Raw genomic sequence first — 22,824 nt, forward strand, 5'->3', positions numbered from 1 at the left:
TTAAAAGGGAATAATACATAATTGCATATATAGTATAAAGGTTAATTTGCTGAAAATTCAGAAATGGGGATTTCATTATGAAACATCTGTGTAATGCAGTCTTAATGTCTGGAAACTGGGCAAAGTCTGTGGACTCGACTTTCAGTTTGTGAAGGTCAGTTCAAGCCTGGTGAATGTAGTATTAAGAATTTTATAGCTGTGGTACACTGACCACTCTTGCATGGAGAACCAAAACTGACATAGACCACGTACATTTCAAAGTACATTTTGTGGTAGGATTGAAGTCGGCAGAAACTCATGTTTTGAATCCTCTCCCCCCCATCCCCGCCCTGCTGGGTAGAGATGTGAAGGCTCAGAACCCCCCCCCCCCCGGAAAAATTCAGGAACACCCCCCCAAGGTTTTTTCCAATTTTTTCAAAGACTTTTTGGATTTTTTTCCGAAACATTGCAAAAATTGAAAAAAATAAAGAAAAATAGATTACAGGATGTTTTATTTTAGCATGATGAATAAAATGTTTAAGACAAGATGTTCAGGTATTTACTTCTCCAAATGATTTTTTAAAACTGTACCGTATCAGATTATTGCAATTCTTGTGCGCCAAGGATAAGCAAATCCTAGGTTGCAAACTGAGACTACAACTCTCAAATGCAACATCACACAACCAGGGTTGTAATTTCAAAAGGTTGCTTTCATTTCTTTAAGAGGAAATTCATTTTCTTTATGCTGCCTTTCATTCTCCTAGCCCTGCTGCTATTCAAGGGTATCTTGTAGAGGCCTACTGTCTGGAGCAGCATGCTTGCTTCCTTGAAAATTTCCTGTCAACATTTGCAATTTGAGCTTCCTGGATAGGAGAGAAAGTACAAGTACAACGTATTCTAACAACAAGCTACAGACATTATTAGTGTGGCACTTGTGATCCACCCTCTTAATTAGCAGATGTTACAGATGCAATCAGGTACAATATGGGAACAACCTTACATCAATGATAATTACCCCACTGTTTATATAAAGCAATCCAAAAATGCCATTTAACTCAGTGTGACTTACTTCTAATTAAGTTCAGACTCTAATGGAGCCTTTTCTTCCCCTTGAGCAGGGGTAGAGGGGGAACATGAAGTCCATTCTCCTGAACAAATTGTGATCTGTAGTTTTCTTGCAGCAGGTGTGGACAGTGTTGAACCTCTAATTAAAGACTCTGCATTCATCCAAAGGGAATGCAGAGTCTTTAATCAGCATGGGATACATTTAACCACTATTAATTGTGTGGGGAGTGTGTGGCTGGCGTTGCTCATTGGTGAGACAAAGGATTCTGCAACTCAGCTTGAAAATGCTTACTTACAGGCTGGTTGTAAGGGACAACTCCTACCCCACCCCCCAAACATCATTCTCGACTGATCATTTCTAAATACAGACTGGTGGGATGGTTTCTTTCCCCCCACTCCCCCCCAAAACTGGCAAGGATTCTTTCCATGCTTACATATGCTCCCGTCCTCCCCCAGCAACCTCCCCTTAGGAATAAACTGGAATGATACTATAAGCTTCTCAGGAAACAAAAAAGAACCCCCCAAACTGCTCCTGAGTAACAAAGGGAGTACTCCTAAAAGTCCTGATGTGATGTATCCTCTATAGGAATGGTCACTACTTCAGCATGATGATAACATTCAGGTGTCCTTCAGAATAGGAATGCATTGGACAGAGAAAAGAGCAGGAGCCTCCAAGCTGCTCTAGGGTGATAGAGGGCGTACCCCCAAGTATCCCAAGAATAACAATTTGTGGCATGCTTCATAGGAACTTCCCAAACATTTCCATCACCCCTCCTGTTGGTGTGATTGTGTGAAGGTAGAGTTCAGTCACACCCACCCACCACACTAACTACACCTTTCCCCATTCAGGGCGTCCAGCACAGGGCACCTGTCAGGGTGCAGCATCACATGCTTGCCTATCTACATGCACCCAAACACCTTTGTGTGAGTAGTGGCGCCTCCCCAGCATGTGTGAGTGGTTGCAAGAGCACACATGCACGCCTCAGGAGTCCGGAGTACTCACCAGGAGCACTTGCTGCATCTGTGTTGTCCCTGGAGCCAGCTTCAGCGGATTCTGGGGGGTCTGCCAAGGCAAAGGCAGGGCTATGTTACCAAGCACAGTGACACACTACCTATGACTGGTGCAGACCCATTTGCCAGCCCTCCCTCCACAAAGGTACGATGGGAGTGGTGTGGGGAGGCTGTACGCAGCACCCAGTCAGTTGTGGAGGGGCACACACTCACAATTCAGTGCAGTCTGTCTGCTGGTGCCCTCGCCTGCTTCACTGGCAGAGCCTACACCTGTAGTGCTTGATTCTTCATCATCAGGTGGCATGTAGGAGAAAACATTGGAGGTAGGGGAAAGGGCAGCTACCAGTAACCAGAGGCGCATGGGTCACAAATGCAGCACATCCACGCCCCCCATTGATCCATGCAGTTTGTGAGGAAAAGGCAGGATGCCTACTGGCATGGTATGCTATGCTTCTCCCCCCACCTCCTGCCCCCTGCCAGCATACCTGTGGGGTGCCATTGCAGTCCCATTGCCATAGTTGGATGGGACGTGTAGGGGTGGGGTGGGGGAGGCAGACGGCCACACTCACCAGCTGATGTGTCTTCTTCCACATCCCTGGTGAGTGAGCTGGTTTCGCTTGCCTCCTCAAACATGTCCTGGGAGCCCACAGGAAGAGAGGGTGGTGGCTGAGTGGCTTGGGTAGATAGGTGTTTGGACTGTGTCCGAGTAATTTTCAGACTGCCTGCCACGCGTTTAGGGTGAACTGTGGTATCTCCATGAAGAATATTATGTAACTGATCGTAGTATGGGAACGTGGTGGCATTGCTGCCTGACCTCTCATTATGGTTCCTCACACACCGGTACACTGTCCGCATGCCCTTGGATTTAGTGCGGCACTCTTCTGTGGTTCGCTTATGGCCTCTCTTGCCCATCTCCCGTGCCACTTGTTGGAACACATTAAAGTTGTGGTGGCTAGCCCTCAGATGCTCTTGTATCCACTGTTCTCCTCAAATGTCCAGCAGATCTAGAATCTCCTGGGGGCGCCAAGTGACCCCCTCCCCTTCGGATCCATTCCTGATACCTACACAGTAGGGATGTGCTCCGCTTCTAATCGGACCGGCGAATTAGAAGCGGAGCGGGGGGCTTCACCTGCCCTTAAGGCGGAGGCGAAGAGGATTGGGGGGCCGGCGGAGCGTGGCGAAGAGGATCGAGGTGAAGGCGGATACTTCGCCTCTATCCGGAGCTCCGCTGGAAAGGTAAATGGGGTTTACCGGGCCCTGCCGCTGTCGCTGTCGCCCATACGGCAACCCCCCCTCCTCTCCCTTACCTGCCTCCGTCTGCAGTCCGTCAGCGTCTTCAATTGAGCCCGTGGTTCCAGCAGGAAGTCTCAATTGAACTCTCAATTGAAGACGGCGACGGACCGTGGACGGAGGCAGGTAAGGCCCCCCTCTCCCTTGGTCCCTTACCGGGCTCTGCTGCATGGGCAGCGATGGCGGCAGGGCCCGGTAACCCCCCCCGCCCTCCTCTCCCTTACCTGCCTCCGTCCGCGGTCCGTCAGTGTCTTCAATTGAGCCCATGGTTCCAGCAGGAAGTCTGGGCCGCTTGCGGCCCAGACTTCCTGGTGGAACTGCGGGCTCAATTGAAGACGGTGACGGACCACGGACGGAGGCAGGTAAGGCCCCCCTCCCCCTTACCGGGCTCTGCCGCTGTCGCCGCATGGGCGGCGATGGCGGCAGGGCCCGGTAACCCCCCCTATGGGGGGGAACGGAGCTCCGATCCGGATCCGGAGCTCCGAGCGGAGCGGAGTGGGGATAGGCGGAGTGGGGGCGGGGCAGAGCGGCCCGATCCGAAAATCGTGGATCTGAAAGTGAAGCGGAGTGGGGGGTCCGTGCACACCCCTACTACACAGTCAGGATGTGCTCTGCTTCTCCTCGAACCGGAGAAGCAGGAGTGGAGCGGTGGGCTTCGCCTACCCTAAAGGCGGAGGCGAAGAGGATTGGGGGGCCAGCGGAGCACTGCGGAGCGGATCGAGGTGAAGGTGGATCCTTCACCTCGATCCGGAGCTGCGCAAGAAAGGTAAGTGGGGTTTACCGGGCCCTGCCGCTGTCGCTGTCGCCCATGCGGTGACAGCGGCAGGGCCCAGTAAACCCCCCTCCATCCGTCCGCGGTCCCTCGGCTTCTTCAATTGAGCCCGCGGCTCAACCAGGAAGTCTTGCGGCCCAGACTTCCTGGTTGAGCCACGGGCTCAATTGGAGAAGCCGAGGGACTGCAGACGGACGCAGGTAAGGCCCCCCTCCCCCTTGGTCTCTGCAGGTAAGGGAGAGGAGGGAGGGGGGCCTTACCTGGCGCCACTCCCCTCCACTGCGGAGCTCCGATTCGGACCCGGAGCTCCGTGGCGAAGAGGAGCGGACTATGGGTGGAGCGGCACGGAGCGGAGCAGCCCACGGGGCGGATCGGGGGGTCCATGCACACCCCTACTACACAGGGGCCAAGCAGAAAGAAGGGGGCTCATCAGTTTCCGCACCAGCGGAGGAGCGAAACCGGCATCAGCAGCCTGCCACCATCACTCCCCCCCCAGCAAATGCAGTCAGAAGGATAGGGGAGTGTATTGACGCAGTGCAAAGGGGCCCCAGGGCAGCGCCCCCCCCGGGCTGATGCTTCCCTGGCCTTCCGCCTGCTGCCGTGTGGCCGCTGAAAAATGGCTGCCCACCCTCGCTTGTTGCCCCCTTACAGCCAGCTGCTGTGTATCCACACCAATAGGCACACAGCCCTGCGTGCCTCTACCGTGCCCATCATTCCCCGCTCGCCTTTACATCATCAGCGCAGCCTCAACCACTGGCATTAGGATGGTACCTGTGGCTGCCCACCGCGACAGGTCACCAACTTCCCATTACAGTTGGATGCCCGCCTTCCCGAAAAGTGACCCACACAGAGGTACCGAGCTGCACATATCCCACACATCCACCCCCCCAACAACTCACCAGACAGTTTTTTGGTCTTCCGTTCATGCGCAAAGTGGACCTGTTTGGTTTTTAAAAAAAGCCGCTGCGCCGTGCCGCTGCCACAGCTGCAGACGGGGCGCAAATGGAGGAGGTTTGGCCAAAACCACTGGCCACTCCCCTTAGCACGCCTTTTCCTGACCAGTGCTGACCTCGCCGGAAACCGCACTGACCTCATTTCGTCCCACACCTCCGCCTCCCGTATCCAAATTAGCGCGTGCCGACAGAAAAGCCGGGCTTAAAGCCGTTTCATAAAACACGCCACAACAGAGGTTTCACCACAGGATGAACACGGATTCTGGTGAACGTCATCTGGATCTGTCGAGACGACGACGGTATGTAACGTGCGCTACAGCCCTGTCTAGCAACGGCTTAAGTTATCTCCAATGGGTTAATTAATGATGGGTTGTTGAATCATGGGTTGTGATTGCTTACGAACCTGGAACTATGGATCAACTATGGGTTGTTAACCATAAACAACACACAAAAAGAACACTTGCTTTATTGTTTGGTTGTGAACTTGTTTAAACCATGGGTTTTCATTTTATGTCCTCCCAGAATTGTGAGTTGTTCATAATTTGTTTCACCAGGCTATAAAGACAACAGGCAAGAGCAGTAAAAAATACTAGCCTCTTTACATGCCAGTACTGCAGTGTTGCAATGGCAATTGGGATACAAGGAGAGAGGAGGTGAAAGTTGAGGGAGAAAACAAACTGTGGTTTGTTCAATCATCTCCCAGACAAACTTTGAGTAGGGTAATAAATCATGGTTTAAATAAACCATGAGTTAGTGTTATATGCAATCCTTGTCACTGAATCACGAGGAGACAATTCAGTTTACTATTAGCATTCTAACTCACATTCTGGCCTTATCCTTTTGTGGAACACTTCAGGTTTTCTTCAAGTAGGAATGCTTGGAAAGGACATATGCTTATTTGAATGAACTGAAGTTGGGCTTCTGTGACATTACACCAAGTTAATAAGAGAGAGGTCATTGAGACTGACAGTAAGCCTGATGAATTGGCAAAACTATTCCTTTTTGTGGATGTGCTTTGAATATAACAATTGTAATTCTATAACTATATTAAGTGCCCTGAAACATTATTCCCATGTGGTAATGGGAGAAGAGAAAAACTGAACTCATGAAAACCAATCCAAGACAAAATTCTTTTTTCCAGAAGAAGGAGAAGGAGGAGGAGAAGAATGCCATATAAAGACAAGAACCCAGCATACTCTTAACAGTTCTGCACTTGTTCAATTTTCTTATCTATATCCCTTCACCTCCTGGTTTGTCCTTGCCATGAACAAGAAGAAAGTTGGCAGTTTCTAGGCTGGGGGGATTGTTAGCATTATCAGCTTGCACCTCCTGGCTGCAAATCACTAGGCAGCGACTGAGGGTGGGTCTTCCCAGGAACAGACTACTGTGTCATCACTGCATGGCATGGTATGGCCTCCCCCTGCTGCCCTCAGTCTCTGCTCTTGGTAGTGATGGATGATAAATGCACGGACTCTCCCCTTCCTTTTGTCTTGGCTGCCAGTTAACAGCAACTGACAGAAACTGCAGGCCTCATGCCTGTGCACTGTTCTGCAGTACCCTTTGTAACATAGCTTCAGTATTGACCCATGTCTAAATAGCAGTTTAACTTAGGAGAGGAATAATGAATTTGTGCTATGTGATGCATGGAGAGTGATGCTATTCTCTGGTGCAAAAGGCTTGTGTGCCTACTGCCTCTGCCATCCTGATGTAATTTCTTATTCCCCCCCCCCCCACCATTAAAAATGTCTCTTGGAATGAAAGGGCTGGCTGTACTGGCATTTGGCTGTGCCTGACTTTAATCAGTAACTCTACAATAGTGCTTATGTTACCGAGATTTCTCTCGGTGATACACAAGCAGCGGTAATAGATTTGCATAATATATTCCATCAAATTCAGCTGGGTACAGTGGTGTAACAGCACAGTGTTGAGTAATAACAATATAGGGACACAATGGAAAGACTAAAAAAATGACAAAAACTCCTATACCATCCTTTCAAGGTTCAGTTTAAATTCCAGTGGAAGCTTAAAAGGGAATAATACATAATTGCATATATAGTATAAAGGTTAATTTGCTGAAAATTCAGAAATGGGGATTTCATTATGAAACATCTGTGTAATGCAGTCTTAATGTCTGGAAACTGGGCAAAGTCTGTGGACTCGACTTTCAGTTTGTGAAGGTCAGTTCAAGCGTGGTGAATGCAGTATTAAGTATTTTATAGCTGTGGTACACTGACCACTCTTGCATGAAGAACCAAAACTGATGTAGACCTTGTACATTTCAAACCACATTTTGTGGTAGGATTGAAGTTGGGAGAAACTCACATTTTGAATGAGCTATCACAGATGTCATTTCACAGCAGATCTTTTGTGTTCCCTCACATCACTTGAAATATGTTTTTGAATGAAGCTAGCTCACACTTGCAGCTAGTTCACATACACACTTGCTGACTGTCAACAAGCGTATAGAAAAGCAGGGGTGGAAAAATCAAGTGATGCATATCAAGTTTGTTGTCTGTTAAGTCCTGAATGTTGAATTCAAGCGCTAGACAAGAGCTGATAACTTAACTGATTTTTTTACATGGTTATGCACATGGCTTTACGTGAAGGCTCCTAATTCAGCCTGCAGCAGGTTTCTCCTGGAGGATGTCTGGAGGCTGACAACACAATCTTATACGTATCTGCTCAGAAGTAACTCCACTGAGTCCAATGGAACTTTCTCCCATGTGTGTATAGGACTGCAAATAAAAACAGAGCCCAAAGAGCACCCAACTGCATACACAGAATACAGTTAAACACGAGATGTCTGTGTACATCCCTACACATATAAATTATTATACCCAATATGAATTAAAGTTGCAAAAGTATTTAATGCAGAAAGTATTTGAAGCAAAGTAGCCAGTTATATTAACACCCAAAGTTATATATCATAAACAAAACAAATTGCATTTACACATAACAGAATTCCTATACATTAATTGGAATAAACTCCGTTCTTGTTATGACAGGAATCCAGTAAATTAATCCTGTTTCATCTTGTACGATTTCTTCAGATAAACAATCTTATTCTTCAGATAAGTAATCTTATCATCGCTGCAAGCTATCATGCTGTGCGGCAGTAGCCTCAAGCTACTTAAGAATGTTGTCTTAATCACTGGCTTACAATTTCATGAGCCTTGAACAGCGAAAATAATGTTGAACACCTGTTGAACATAGCATGCTGTTTGCTATGTTTGTTTACCTTGGTTTCGTTACCTTGACTAATAATAATAATAATAATAATAATAATAATAATAATAATAATAATATTTATTTCTTGCCCGCCTCTCCATTTTGATTTATTTATTTATTTATTTATTTATTACACTTATATACCGCTCCCATAGCCAGGGCTCTCTGGGCGGTTTACAGAAATTCTAAAATTAAGGTAAAAACAAGTATACAAAATTTAAAACTCTAAAACACAGTACATACACACATAAAGCATTAAAAACTGATTAAAACTAAACTAAACATGTGGGTAATTAGGATTGAGGCAGGGAACAACAATAAAGAAACCTATGCCCGAAAAGTAATGTTGGCCATGCTTTCCATTTAAAAATTAAGAAGCCATGTGCAATTAGCACTACATGAGGAGGGCCATTGTACTGTAGTGACTAGTAGTGTGTTGGACTTCAGTGGTTAACACTAACTTAGCCATGAAACTGATGTTGCAAGTACTACAATAGTGGAATGTTGGGAAGGAGGAGGGTGGGCAGGAGGGACAGTTAAGAGGTGGTTAGAAAAGGGGGAGGAGAAGTTAAGCCTGGTCCTGTGAGGAGGGTGTTGTGATGGTCAGTGGTACCACAAAGGAACTGGATTCGGAAAGGGTTGCGGACAGTGAAAGAACTAGATTTGAAGAGAATGAAAGACATGGGATAGAACAGCTGTTAGGAGCACTGGTCCACATAGATGTTAAGAACATAAAGTATGATTATGTCCGAAGTTATGCAACCCTAAACTCCTTGGAGGAAAGAGCAGAGTAGTGTAATTAATTAATTAATTAATTAAAGCACTTCATGGTTTGTTTGTTTTTTGTCTTTAATAAGGGTAATTATGTAAATCTAGATAAAAACTCCAGACTGCTGTCCTTGGCTTATAGGTGTGATGGAACTGTTCGGCTTGACTCAGCGATTCCCCTGCCAGGAAAGAGGGATCTGGCTCCCCCAGCCCAAACACATGCCTTTTAACCCTTTAGGAGTCTAGGTTCTCAAGGAATGACACCACGCAGGAGATAGGGACTAAACACTTTTATTCTTCACACAGCACACTTCCATAAGGGTCCACGCATTGAGGTAAACACATAAGAGGTTTGGAGAAAAAACACAGACAAAGGAAGGACACCCTTCAGACAGCAGGGACTAATACCTCACCCTCACCCTTTTTGCAAACTCAGACCAATTGGATTCATACTCACTCCCCACTAACCACCCTCCAGCCATAACTCCAGCAAGGTCCCTTGCCCACTTGTACCCAAACCTAATCTAAAAAAAACCAAACACTTAACACTGCGACTCAACCTTTGTTGCTCACTTTGACTCGGCTTCATGCCACTCGAACTGACTCTTTCCCTCAGCAGCCACATGGGGCTTCTGCCATCCAGCTGGCCTGGCCTCGATGCTCTTACTCACCATGCACTCACCAGACTCCTAACACCTGTAGGAAAAGAGGCTGGACCCTTGGGTGCCCAAGCTTTTTATCTCTTTCTGGGACCCCCTTGTCACCAGATCCACCCTGACAAATAGAAACCCCTTAGCAACCCACATCTCACCCAAAGGGAGGGGGGAATGCTCCCAGACATTGCACAGCTGCAGCTTGTTACTTCTCCCCTGGTACCAGCCCGGGGAGGCGCTATCAGATGCCAGGCACTTCTCGCACAGCGTGGCCTTGGCCTTTTACTTGCTACTCCCTTTTCGGACACAAAGAAACCCCTTTCCCTCTCCCCGGGATGAAGCAAAGATGTTCTCTTAAAGGGACCATGGGCTCAGCCCATGACAACAGGCATGAGAATTAATGGGCCAAAGTATTTGGATAATTGCAGGTCACATACTTGTAGCTTTTTGCTTTGCCAATTCTTCCTTGACACATCAAACTAATGAGCATCACTTCAACCTCTTATATCTGGTTAGTGCTTCTCAAGAATGCAACTGTTAGACATCAGGTATGTCCACCTGTGAGTTTGTGTTTTCAAACATTGATATTTTCTTTATGCAATATTACTATTTCTTAATGCTTTTTAACTTATAGAGCAAACAAAACAATTGTTTCATGTTTGAAAATGATTACATTAATCTGTACGCCGCCCTGAGATATTAATGATATAGGGTGGGATACAAATGTTTTAAATAAATAAATAAATAAATAAATAACCTCCCAAACCAGTGGAGAAGGAAATAGGGCCTAGGGAATTTTTTGTTGTTATAGATTCACCCTTCCTCCACTTCCCTTCCAGGCCTCACATGGCCTTTTCCCTGGGCCTAGTAGAACAAATGTTACTAAACTGAGACTTACAGCATTGGAGGGAAATCTTCAATCTCCTTGTACTCAGAAGCACTGAGTTGTAAGGGACCCATGGAGGTAATTTACACTGATCCCAAGCACATAACATTGCAGGGTGCATAAGAATTACAGGAATCACTGTAGTGATTCCTGTTGTTAAGGCCGATGAGTAAGTTGAGCATTCCACCATTATATTTATTTAGCGGGGGGGGAGGGGAACCTAGGACCCTAAAATGAAAAATATTTCAGGAATCTTTCTGAAACGCGGGGTACTGCCAGAAAGAAATGCTGGCTTTACATTCCCTGCGCGTTTCAGGGAGATTCCTGAAATATTGAGGTCTGGGTGGGAGTTTAAAGGAGAAAAAGGGAGAGAAACTCTGTCCGTCACAATCTGCTTTGTTTTTCTCGGGGGGTGGCGACTTTTTTTTTGCGCACTCGTAGCGCAAAAGGGGAAGCCTCCCGGTGGAATCCAAAAACAGGATTAAATTCCCCTATCCATCCGATTGATGGAATGGCCTTTCTTTTTTCAAAAGACCGTTCCATCAATTTTTAATTAATTTTTAAAATCCCCATGTTTCTCAATGGGGAATCTGATAAGCTCACGCATGCGCGTGAGCATCAGAATCCCCAGAGGGAAACGGAGAGCAGGGAGAGCGCGACGGGCCAGGTAAGTGGGGTTAGGGGAGCTTGCCTGGAGCCGCTGCTGCATTCGTGCAGCGGCGGGCCCAGGCGTAGCGGGGGGGGGAAATCGGGGGGGGAGAAGTCGCCCCCCACCCCCCGGTTTCACCTTGTCCGTCGGCTGCAGCCCGGGGTTTCAATTGAGCGCCCGGCTGCACCCGAAAGCAAGCCGGGCGCTCACTTGAAACCCCGGGCTGCAGTCGACTTGGGCGGAGGGGGGGGGGGAGGAGAGGGGCCCCCGCGTCGCTGGGGTGGGGGTGCGGGGGGACCTTCCCTAGCCTCGCCGCAGCTCGAACTGCGGCGGCGAGGGCAGGGAAGAGCCGCGCCGCTGGTGTGTGTGTGTGTGTGTGTGTGAGAGAGAGAGAGAGAGAGATTGATTCCCTGGTCTCCGCTGCTGCCAACCGCGGCAGCGGCCGGAGGCTAGGGAGTCAATCACTCACTCACTCACTCACACACACACGCAGCCGACTTGGGCGGGGGAGAGGGGGAAGAAGAGGAAGGACTTCCCTTACCTTCCTCTTGCTGCTCTGGTGGGGAAATGGGCTTCCCCGACGGAAACGGAAGTGACGGCACTTCTGTTTCCGGCAGGGAAGCCCATTTCCCCACCAGAGCAGCAAGAGGAAGGTAAGGGAAGTCCTTCCTCTCCCACGGCGCGCGCGCGCGCGTGTGTGTGTGTGTGTGTGTGTGTGTGTGGAGTGTGTGTGTGGGGGGTGTGGGGGAGTGTTGGGGGTGTGTGGGTGGGTGTGTGGGGTGTGTGTGGGGGGTGGAGTGTGTGTGTGGGGTGTGTGTGGGGTGTGTGGGGGGGTGGGGAGGTGTGTGGGTGTGTGTGTGTGTGTGGAGGTGTGTGTGGGGTGGGGTGGGGTGTGGGGGGGTGGATGTGTGGGTGTGGGTGGGGGATGTGGGGGGGTGGTGTGTGTGGTGTGTGTGGGTGGAGGTGTGTGTGTGGGTGGGTGGTGCGTGTGTGTGTGGAGTGTGTGTGTGGGTGTGGGGTGTGTGGGGGTGGTGTGTGTGGGTGGGGTGTGTGGGTGTGGGTGTGGGTGTGTGGGGTGTGTGGGGTGTGGGGGGTGGGGTGTGTGGGTGGGTGTGGGTGGGGTGGGTGTGGGTGTGTGGGGTGTGGGTGTGTGTGTGGGGTGGGGTGGGGTGTGGGGGGGTGGATGTGTGGGTGGGGGATGTGGGGGGTGGGGTGTGTGGTGTGTGTGGGTGGAGGTGTGTGGGTGGGTGGGTGAGGTGTGTGTGTGTGTGGAGTGTGTGTGTGGGTGGGGGGTGTGGGTGGGTGGTGTGTGTGGGTGGGGTGTGTGTGTGTGTGTGTGGGTGTGTGGGGTGTGTGGGTGGGGGTGGGGGTGGGGGTGGGGTGTGGGGGTGGGGTGTGTGGGTGTGTGGGGTGTGGGTGTGTGTGGGTGTGTGGGGTGTGGGTGTGTGTGGGTGTGTGGGGTGGGGTGGGGTGTGGGGGGGTGGATGTGTGGGTGTGGGTGGGGGATGTGGGGGGGTGGTGTGTGTGGTGTGTGTGGGTGGAGGTGTGTGGGTGGGTGGGTGGGGTGTGGGTGTGTGTGGAGTGTGTGTGTGGGTGGGGGGTGTGGAGAACCTGGTGAAATCCCCTCTTCGTCACAACAGTTAAAGCTGCAGGAACCCTGCCATCTTGACCAGATACAAAAGAGGCAAGGCTCCTGCGACTTTAAATGTTGTGTTGAAGAGAGAATTTCACCAGGTGCTACATGCATACAAATGACACCTGCTGAAATTCCCTTTTCTATGCAACTATTAAGCAAACAGGAGCCCTGTACTCTTTTGCATATGGCCTCCCTAGCCACATGAAAAGGAAGACAGGGCTCCTGCATTTTTAACAGTTGCCTAGAAAAGGGGATTTCAGCAGGTGTCATTTGTATATATGGAGAACCTGGTGAAATTCCCTCTTCGTCACAACAGTTAAAGCTGCAGGAACCCTGCCATCTTGACCAGATACAAAAGAGGCAAGGCTCCTGTGACTTTAAACATTGTGATGAAGAGAGAATTTCACCAGGTGCTACATGCATACAAATGACACCTGCTGAAATTCCCTTTTCTATGCAACTGTTAAAGATACAGGAGCCCTGTGCTCCTTTTCATATGGTCACAGGGGCAGGGGGCTGGTGACTCCGATGTCGGTGGGGCTATGAATCTGTGGGTACATAAATCCTACAATCCTATGCAAGGTTAGACATAAAATCCTACAATTCTATGCAAATACCCACAGATTCATAGACCCACTGACATCGGAGTCACCAGCCCCACCTTGTGACCATATGCAAAGGAGTACAGGGTTCCTGTATTTTTAATAGTTGCATAGAAAAGGGAATTTCAGCAGGTGTCATTTGTATGCATGTAGCACCTGGTGAAATTCTCTCTTCATCACAATGTTTAAAGTCACAGGAGCCTTGCCTCTTTTGTATCTGGTCAAGATGGCAGGGTTCCTGCAGCTTTAACTGTTGTGACGAAGAGGGAATTTCACCAGGTTCTCCATATATACAAATGACACCTGCTGAAATCCCCTTTTCTAGGCAACTGTTAAAAATGCAGGAGCCCTGTCTTCCTTTTCATGTGGCTAGGGAGGCCATATGCAAAAGAGTACAGGGCTCCTGTATGCTTAATAGTTGCATAGAAAAGGGAATTTCAGCAGGTGTCATTTGTATGCATGTAGCACCTGGTGAAATTCTCTCTTCAACACAACATTTAAAGTCGCAGGAGCCTTGCCTCTTTTGTATCTGGTCAAGATGGCAGGGTTCCTGCAGCTTTAACTGTTGTGACGAAGAGGGGATTTCACCAGGTTCTCCATATATACAAATGACACCTGCTGAAATCCCCTTTTCTAGGCAACTGTTAAAAATGCAGGAGCCCTGTTTTCTTTTTCATATGGCTAGGGAGACCATATGCAAAAGAGTACAGGGCTCCTGTATCTTTAATAGTTTCATAGAAAAGGGAATTTCAGCAGCTGTCATTTGTATGCATGTAGCACCTGGTGAAATTCTCTCTTCATCACAACATTTAAAGTCGCAGGAGCCTTGCCTCTTTTGTATCTGGTCAAGATGGCAGGGTTCCTGCAGCTTTAACTGTTGTGACGAAGAGGGGATTTCACCAGGTTCTCCATATATACAAATGATATCTGCTGAAATTTATATTTATAAATATAACTGTAAAAAAATTATATTTTTTACTTAATTAACATTAAAGAATGCACAATGCACCATTGTGCATTCTTTAATGTTAATTAAGTAAAAAATATTTTTTTCTCCTGCACCTTTAACTGGTGTGATGAAGAGGGAACTTCACCAGGTTCCCCTCTGCTGAAATTCCCTTTTCTATGCAACTGTTAAAGATACAGGAGCCCTGTGCTCCTTTTCATATGGTCACAGGGGCAGGGGGCTGGTGACTCCGATGTCGGTGGGGCTATGAATCTGTGGGTACATAAATCCTACAATCCTATGCAAGGTTAGACATAAAATCCTACAATTCTATGCAAATACCCACAGATTCATAGACCCACTGACATCGGAGTCACCAGCCCCACCTTGTGACCATATGCAAAGGAGTACAGGGCTCCTGCCTCTTTTACAGTTGCATAGAAAACGGAATTTCAGCAGGTGTCACTTGTATTCATACAGCACCAAGTGAAATTCCCTCTTCATCACAGCAGTGAAAGCTGCAGGAGCTGTACTAGAGTGACTCCATTTAAAAGGGGCAAGGCTCCTGCAGCTTTAACTGTTGTGACGAAGAGGGGATTTCACCAGGTTCTCCATATATACAAATGATATCTGCTGAAATTTATATTTATAAATATAACTGTAAAAAAATTATATTTTTTACTTAATTAACATTAAAGAATGCACAATGCACCATTGTGCATTCTTTAATGTTAATTAAGTAAAAAATATTTTTTTCTCCTGCACCTTTAACTGGTGTGATGAAGAGGGAACTTCACCAGGTTCCCCTCTGCTGAAATTCCCTTTTCTATGCAACTGTTAAAGATACAGGAGCCCTGTGCTCCTTTTCATATGGTCACAGGGGCAGGGGGCTGGTGACTCCGATGTCGGTGGGGCTATGAATCTGTGGGTACATAAATCCTACAATCCTATGCAAGGTTAGACATAAAATCCTACAATTCTATGCAAATACCCACAGATTCATAGACCCACTGACATCGGAGTCACCAGCCCCACCTTGTGACCATATGCAAAGGAGTACAGGGCTCCTAAATTTTTAATAGTTGCATAGAAAAGGGAATTTCAGCAGGTGTCATTTGTATGCATGTAGCACCTGGTGAAATTCTCTCTTCATCACAATGTTTAAAGTCACAGGAGCCTTGCCTCTTTTGTATCTGGTCAAGATGGCAGGGTTCCTGCAGCTTTAACTGTTGTGACGAAGAGGGAATTTCACCAGGTTCTCCATATATACAAATGACACCTGCTGAAATCCCCTTTTCTAGGCAACTGTTAAAAATGCAGGAGCCCTGTCTTCCTTTTCATGTGGCTAGGGAGGCCATATGCAAAAGAGTACAGGGCTCCTGTATGCTTAATAGTTGCATAGAAAAGGGAATTTCAGCAGGTGTCATTTGTATGCATGTAGCACCTGGTGAAATTCTCTCTTCATCACAACATTTAAAGTCGCAGGAGCCTTGCCTCTTTTGTATCTGGTCAAGATGGCAGGGTTCCTGCAGCTTTAACTGTTGTGACGAAGAGGGGATTTCACCAGGTTCTCCATATATACAAATGATATCTGCTGAAATTTATATTTATAAATATAACTGTAAAAAATTATATTTTTTACTTAATTAACATTAAAGAATGCACAATGCACCATTGTGCATTCTTTAATGTTAATTAAGTAAAAAATATTTTTTTTCTCCTGCACCTTTAACTGGTGTGATGAAGAGGGAACTTCACCAGGTTCCCCTCTGCTGAAATTCCCTTTTCTATGCAACTATTAAAGATACAGGAGCCCTGTACTCTTTTGCATATGGTCTCCCTAGCCACATGAAAAGGAAAACAGGGCTCCTGCATTTTTAACAGTTGCCTAGAAAAGGGGATTTCAGCAGGTGTCATTTGTATATATGGAGAACCTGGTGAAATTCCCTCTTCGTCACAACAGTTAAAGTTGCGGGAACCCTGCCATCTTGACCAGATACAAAAGAGGCAAGGCTCCTACGACTTTAAATGTTGTGATGAAGAGAGAATTTCACCAGGTGCTACATGCATACAAATGACAGCTGCTGAAATTCCCTTTTCTATGCAACTATTAAAGATACAGGAGCCCTGTACTCTTTTGCATATGGACTCCCTAGCCACATGAAAAGGAAAACAGGGCTCCTGCATTTTTAACAGTTGCCTAGAAAAGGGGATTTCAGCAGGTGTCATTTGTATATATGGAGAACCTGGTGAAATCCCCTCTTCGTCACAACAGTTAAAGCTGCAGGAACCCTGCCATCTTGACCAGATACAAAAGAGGCAAGGCTCCTGTGACTTTAAACATTGTGATGAAGAGAGAATTTCACCAGGTGCTACATGCATACAAATGACACCTGCTGAAATTCCCTTTTCTATGCAACTATTAAAAATACAGGAGCCCTGTACTCCTTTGCATATGGTCACAAGGTGGGGCTGGTGACTCCGATGTCAGTGGGTCTATGAATCTGTGGGTATTTGCATAGAATTGTAGGATTTTATGTCTAACCTTGCATAGGATTGTAGGATTTATGTACCCACAGATTCATAGCCCCACCGACATCGGAGTCACCAGCCCCCTGCCCCTGTGACCATATGAAAAGGAGCACAGGGCTCCTGTATCTTTAACAGTTGCATAGAAAAGGGAATTTCAGCAGAGGGGAACCTGGTGAAGTTCCCTCTTCATCACACCAGTTAAAGGTGCAGGAGAAAAAAATATTTTTTACTTAATTAACATTAAAGAATGCACAATGGTGCATTGTGCATTCTTTAATGTTAATTAAGTAAAAAATATAATTTTTTTACAGTTATATTTATAAATATAAATTTCAGCAGATATCATTTGTATATATGGAGAACCTGGTGAAATCCCCTCTTCGTCACAACAGTTAAAGCTGCAGGAGCCTTGCCCCTTTTAAATGGAGTCACTCTAGTACAGCTCCTGCAGCTTTCACTGCTGTGATGAAGAGGGAATTTCACTTGGTGCTGTATGAATACAAGTGACACCTGCTGAAATTCCGTTTTCTATGCAACTGTAAAAGAGGCAGGAGCCCTGTACTCCTTTGCATATGGTCACAAGGTGGGGCTGGTGACTCCGATGTCAGTGGGTCTATGAATCTGTGGGTATTTGCATAGAATTGTAGGATTTTATGTCTAACCTTGCATAGGATTGTAGGATTTATGTACCCACAGATTCATAGCCCCACCGACATCGGAGTCACCAGCCCCCTGCCCCTGTGACCATATGAAAAGGAGCACAGGGCTCCTGTATCTTTAACAGTTGCATAGAAAAGGGAATTTCAGCAGAGGGGAACCTGGTGAAGTTCCCTCTTCATCACACCAGTTAAAGGTGCAGGAGAAAAAAATATTTTTTACTTAATTAACATTAAAGAATGCACAATGGTGCATTGTGCATTCTTTAATGTTAATTAAGTAAAAAATATAATTTTTTTACAGTTATATTTATAAATATAAATTTCAGCAGATATCATTTGTATATATGGAGAACCTGGTGAAATCCCCTCTTCGTCACAACAGTTAAAGCTGCAGGAGCCTTGCCCCTTTTAAATGGAGTCACTCTAGTACAGCTCCTGCAGCTTTCACTGCTGTGATGAAGAGGGAATTTCACTTGGTGCTGTATGAATACAAGTGACACCTGCTGAAATTCCGTTTTCTATGCAACTGTAAAAGAGGCAGGAGCCCTGTACTCCTTTGCATATGGTCACAAGGTGGGGCTGGTGACTCCGATGTCAGTGGGTCTATGAATCCGTGGGTATATACATAGGATTGTAGGATTTTATGTCTAACCTTGCATAGGATTGTAGGATTTACGTACCCATGGATTCATTCAGCTTGCACTGTTGTGATGAAAAGGGAATTTCACCAGGTGTCATTTGTATATATGGAGAACCTGGTGAAATCTCCTTTTCATCACAACAGTGAAAACTGCAGGAGCCATACTACAGTGACCGCATTTAAAAGAGGGCAGGGCTTTCGTCATCCTTTACAAAAAGCCATGAAATTCAATGAACAAAAAACCTACGGTTTATAAAACAACGTTAAGGCCGTACAGTTTCCCACCAAGCACCAAAAAGCGGGGAAATTGGGAGTTAAGGCTCGCCAGCCTTAACGCCACATCCTCCCTAAGGAGGCAGAAAGTACCAGTGAAATTCTCATTCTGCCAAAGCAGATAAACCATGAGGACAGGATGGAGAATAGGATATGCAGAGGTGACTGTGGGGTTGTGGAAAACTGATGACGAACAACTTAGAGCCACCTACTTCTTTTTTTGTTTAGAGCAGCCCTTCCCCAACCTGGTGCCCTCCAAAGGTGTTGGACTGCAACGATGGAGCAGGTAAGAAACCCCACCCCATCCTGCCTGGCCCTGCTGCCAGGTAAGCCCCAACCCACTTACGTGTTCCATCGTCACTGGGCCCGGGCTTGAACTGAGCACCCTGGTCCATCAGGAAACTCAATTCAAGCCTGGGCCCGGGGACGACGGAGCAGGTAAGCACCCCCCTCCTGCCTGGGCCCTTACCTAGACCCACTGCCACTGCTGTGCAAACTGCAGCAACGGCTCCAGGCAAGCCCCCACCCCAGCCCACCCCACTTACCTGCTCCGTTGTTGCTGGGCCCCAGCTTGAATCGAGTGCACTGGTCCACCCGGAAGCAAGTCCGCATCTGCAGCCTTGCTTCTGGTTGGACTCAGGGGCTTGATTCAAGCACGGGTCAGGCCATGACGGAGAAGGTAAGTGGGGTGGGCTGGGGTGGGCTTGCCTGGAGCTGCCACTGCAACAGTTTGTGCAGTGGCAGCTCCAGGTAAGGGGCCAGGCAGGAGGGGGGTTGGCTGGAGCTGCCACACTTTGTGCAGCGGTGGCAGCAGGTCCAGGTAAGGGGCCAGGTGTGTGTGGGGTGTGTGTTCTTACCTGCTCTGTCATCGGCTGGCCCTGACTTGAATTGAGCCCCTGGGTCCACCCAGAAGCAAGGCTGCAAGTGTGGCCTTGCTTCCAGGTGCACCAGGGCGCTCAGTTCAAGCCCGGGCCCAACGATGACAGAGCAGGTAAGCGGGGTGGGGTGGGGGGGGGCTTGCCTGGAGGCACCGCCCTACGTTCCCCATCCTGCTGTCCCAGCATTCCTGACCATGGGACATACTGACTTGCAATGATAGATCGTTGCAGTCCAACACCTTTGGAGGGCACCAGGTTGGGGAAGGGCTGCTCTAAACAAAAAAAGAAGTAGGTGGCTCTAAGTTGTTCGTCATCAGTTTTCCACAACCCCACAGTCACCTCTGCATATCCTATTCTCCATCCTGTCCTCATGGTTTATCTGCTTTGGCAGAATGAGAATTTCACTGGTACTTTCTGCCTCCTTAGGGAGGATGTGGCGTTAAGGCTGGCGAGCCTTAACTCCCAATTTCCCCGCTTTTTGGTGCTTGGTGGGAAACTGTACGGCCTTAACGTTGTTTTATAAACCGTAGGTTTTTTGTTCATTGAATAAGGGCAGCAGGGTTTAGCATTTGCTTACAGCAGATCCCAGGCTCAATAGCACCATTCAGATGACATATGTGGAACATGTGGACAGGATTGAACCATGGCTCCTGCCCTCTCTCGCAAACTGTGGAAATAATGTTTGTTTGTACAGTACTGACATGCACTGTTCATAGATTCAGAGGAATGTGCAGGGGGGAGCCCCATTCTCTCATGCTGATTGTGGACACTCCTCTCCCATCCTCTTGTGTTAACTGATATCCCTGCATATATTGCCTTAATCGGGCTACGTTGTTGGCAATACTTTCAGTTGGGATTTTTCCATTCTTTGCAACCATTCCCAACTTGTTAGAAAAAATTGTGGATTACAACTGAATTAAATCAAATAAAAAGGCATCCGGATGCAGTTTCAAAAGGAAAGTTTATTTCCACCTCAGGTACCAAAAATCTCTTTGTACAAAGGTCCCTCTCCCTTGTCAATGTAAGGGAAAAGGCCCGGAACAGAAGTATACGTTTCATTTTATACAGGGGGGAAACATTGTATGCAAATAATTGGTTGCTTGCTCAGATCGTCACAGCTGATCCTCCTCCCTGTTTACTTGACATGCCCAGATGGGTGAGAGACCCTATTGACTTTGCAAACTCCATTATCACATGATTCCCTTAGTTATGAATCCTGGGACCTTCCTGTCACGTATTCCATTGTCTTTAATTAATACCTGTCCACCACTCCCTCCCTGGTTCCCCCCTCACAATGTTCCCTGGGACATTCCTGTCCCACCTTGTTTACCTGGCAGAAACCTTCCTGCTTCACCTTCCCTTGGTGCCTGACATTCCTTTCAATGGGCGAGCTTCCCACCTCTTATTTCTCTCCCTGGTTTCCCACAGAGCTGTGGGGGAAGGAAATAAGAGGTGTGTGTGTGTGTGTGTCAAGCGCCTGGTGATTTAACCAGCAGCTAGGGCTCGTCCTTACCCCTGAGTAAGCGACCTTACCCAAATAGGTAAATGGGACTTTTCTCTCCTACCTGGGAGTAGGGGGTCTATTCTACTCATCTAAATCACTTAGAAATCACCCAAGGGTGGCATTTTGGGAAAGGGAAATGAGGGATCTTGGAAGAAGGATGGGAGAGAAGAGATGGACGAAGGGAGTAGTGGGAAATCAGTTATTTTTCCATAACAAACTCACCCCAAATCCTCTTGAACATGCAGAAGGGGGAGGGGGCGTAAGGATTTGTGTCTTTTATGCAGGGGCATAGAGAAGGTAGGATCTGTGGGACAGATTGTTATTTTTTCCTGCAAACATTAGTGCAAATGGAAGAAGACCCTGTGCTTTTCCAAACTCCAATGGAATGCTCAAGAGAGGGACATGGATCTTGGAAGGGAGTAATTATTGTTAAAATTGCAGTGTGGGAAGTAAGGAAAGATTAAACATCCCTTACCTGCACAGGGGCCCTGCAATAACAATCACACACCCCAAACAGTAAAAAAAAAAAAAGAGAGAGAGAGAGAGAGAAGAGAAAAGTTGCTGCTAGCGACATCATTAAAGTAACATTTAGTTTGACTTTCATGAGTCAGGAGGTGAGGACTACTGCTTTCTTGAGTACAGCATAAGCCTTCCCCACATTTATCACTGTTTTAGTAATAGTTGACAGGGGATGGTGGCTTGGAGCCTAAGGTAAGTTTATTTAAGAATTCCAGGCATTAAAATGGCAAATAGTAGTTCTTCACACAGCACATACTTAAATTCAATGAACAAAAAACCTACGGTTTACAAAACAACGTTAAGGCCGTACACTTTTCCACCAAGCACCAAAAAGCAGGGAAATTGGGAGTTAAGGCTCGCCAGCCTTAACGCCACATCCTCCCTAAGGAGGCAGAAAGTACCAGTGAAATTCTCATTCTGCCAAAGCAGATAAACCATGAGGACAGGATGGAGAATACGATATGGGATTGTGGAATACGATATGTGGGATTGTGGAAAACTGATGACGAACAACTTAGAGCCACCTACTTCTTTTTTTGTTTAGAGCAGCTTCTCCATCATGGCCTGACCCGTGCTTGAATCGAGCCCCCGAGTCCACCCAGAAGCAAGGCTGCAGGTGCGGACTTGCTTCCGGGTGGACCAGGGCGCTCGATTCAAGCCGGGGCCCAGCGACGACGGATGTAGTGGGGGGGTGCTTCCCGCCCCACCCACTACATCCAGCCCCCCCACTCCCGCCCCCTGGCTCGCATGCTCCCGCCTCCCCGCACCAACCCCCCCCCACACCCCAGCGGCGCGGCGCTTCCCTGGCCTCGCCGCCGCCGCCATTCGAGCGGTGGCAAGGCTAGGGAAGCTCCCCACACACCCCCACCCCAGCGATGCGGCCCCCCTGGCCTACACCCCCCCGCACTCGCCTCCAGGGGGGGAAGGAGAGGAGAGGGGGTGCTTACCTCCTTCCTCGTCGCAGGCTTGGTGGGAAATGGTGTCTCCACCATAACAGGAAGTGTCGCAAAGGGCTATTGCGACACTTCCTGTCATGCTGAAAACTCCATTTCCCACCAACCCTGTGACGAGGAAGGAGGTAAGCACCCCCTCTCCTCTCCTTCCCCCCCCCACCCAAGTCGGCTGCAGGCCCAGGTTTCAACTGAGCGCCCGGCTTGCTTTCAGGTGGAGCCGGGCGCTCAATTGAAACCCGGGCCTGCAGCCGAGAGACAAGGTAAAACCGGGGGTGGGGGGATGGGGGGAGCTTCCCTAGCCTCGCCGCCGCTCGAACTGCGGCGGCGGCGAGACCAGGGAAGCGCCACGCCGCTGGGGTGTGTGTGTGTGTGTGTGATTCCCTAGCCTCCCGCCGCTGCAACGGTTGGCAGCAGCAGGGACCAGGGAA

At 48.0% G+C, this 22,824-nt stretch overlaps 1 long non-coding RNA gene across 1 annotated transcript in view; it reads right to left on the reverse strand.

The window, feature by feature from the left end:
• Nucleotides 1-474: 474 nt before the first annotated feature.
• Nucleotides 475-22,824, reverse strand: part of LOC134404717 (uncharacterized) — a 35,558-nt gene continuing 13,208 nt past the window's right edge. Inside the window, exons 2-3 of the long non-coding RNA XR_010025900.1 lie at nt 2,048-2,107; nt 475-842 (exon numbers count right to left, since the gene is read on the reverse strand). This is a non-coding gene — a long non-coding RNA (uncharacterized LOC134404717). The remainder of the gene's footprint in view (nt 843-2,047; nt 2,108-22,824) is intronic.

The sequence above is a fragment of the Elgaria multicarinata genome, chromosome 10 (genome assembly GCF_023053635.1).
Source record: "Elgaria multicarinata webbii isolate HBS135686 ecotype San Diego chromosome 10, rElgMul1.1.pri, whole genome shotgun sequence".
In the NCBI taxonomy this organism is placed as follows: domain Eukaryota; kingdom Metazoa; phylum Chordata; class Lepidosauria; order Squamata; family Anguidae; genus Elgaria; species Elgaria multicarinata.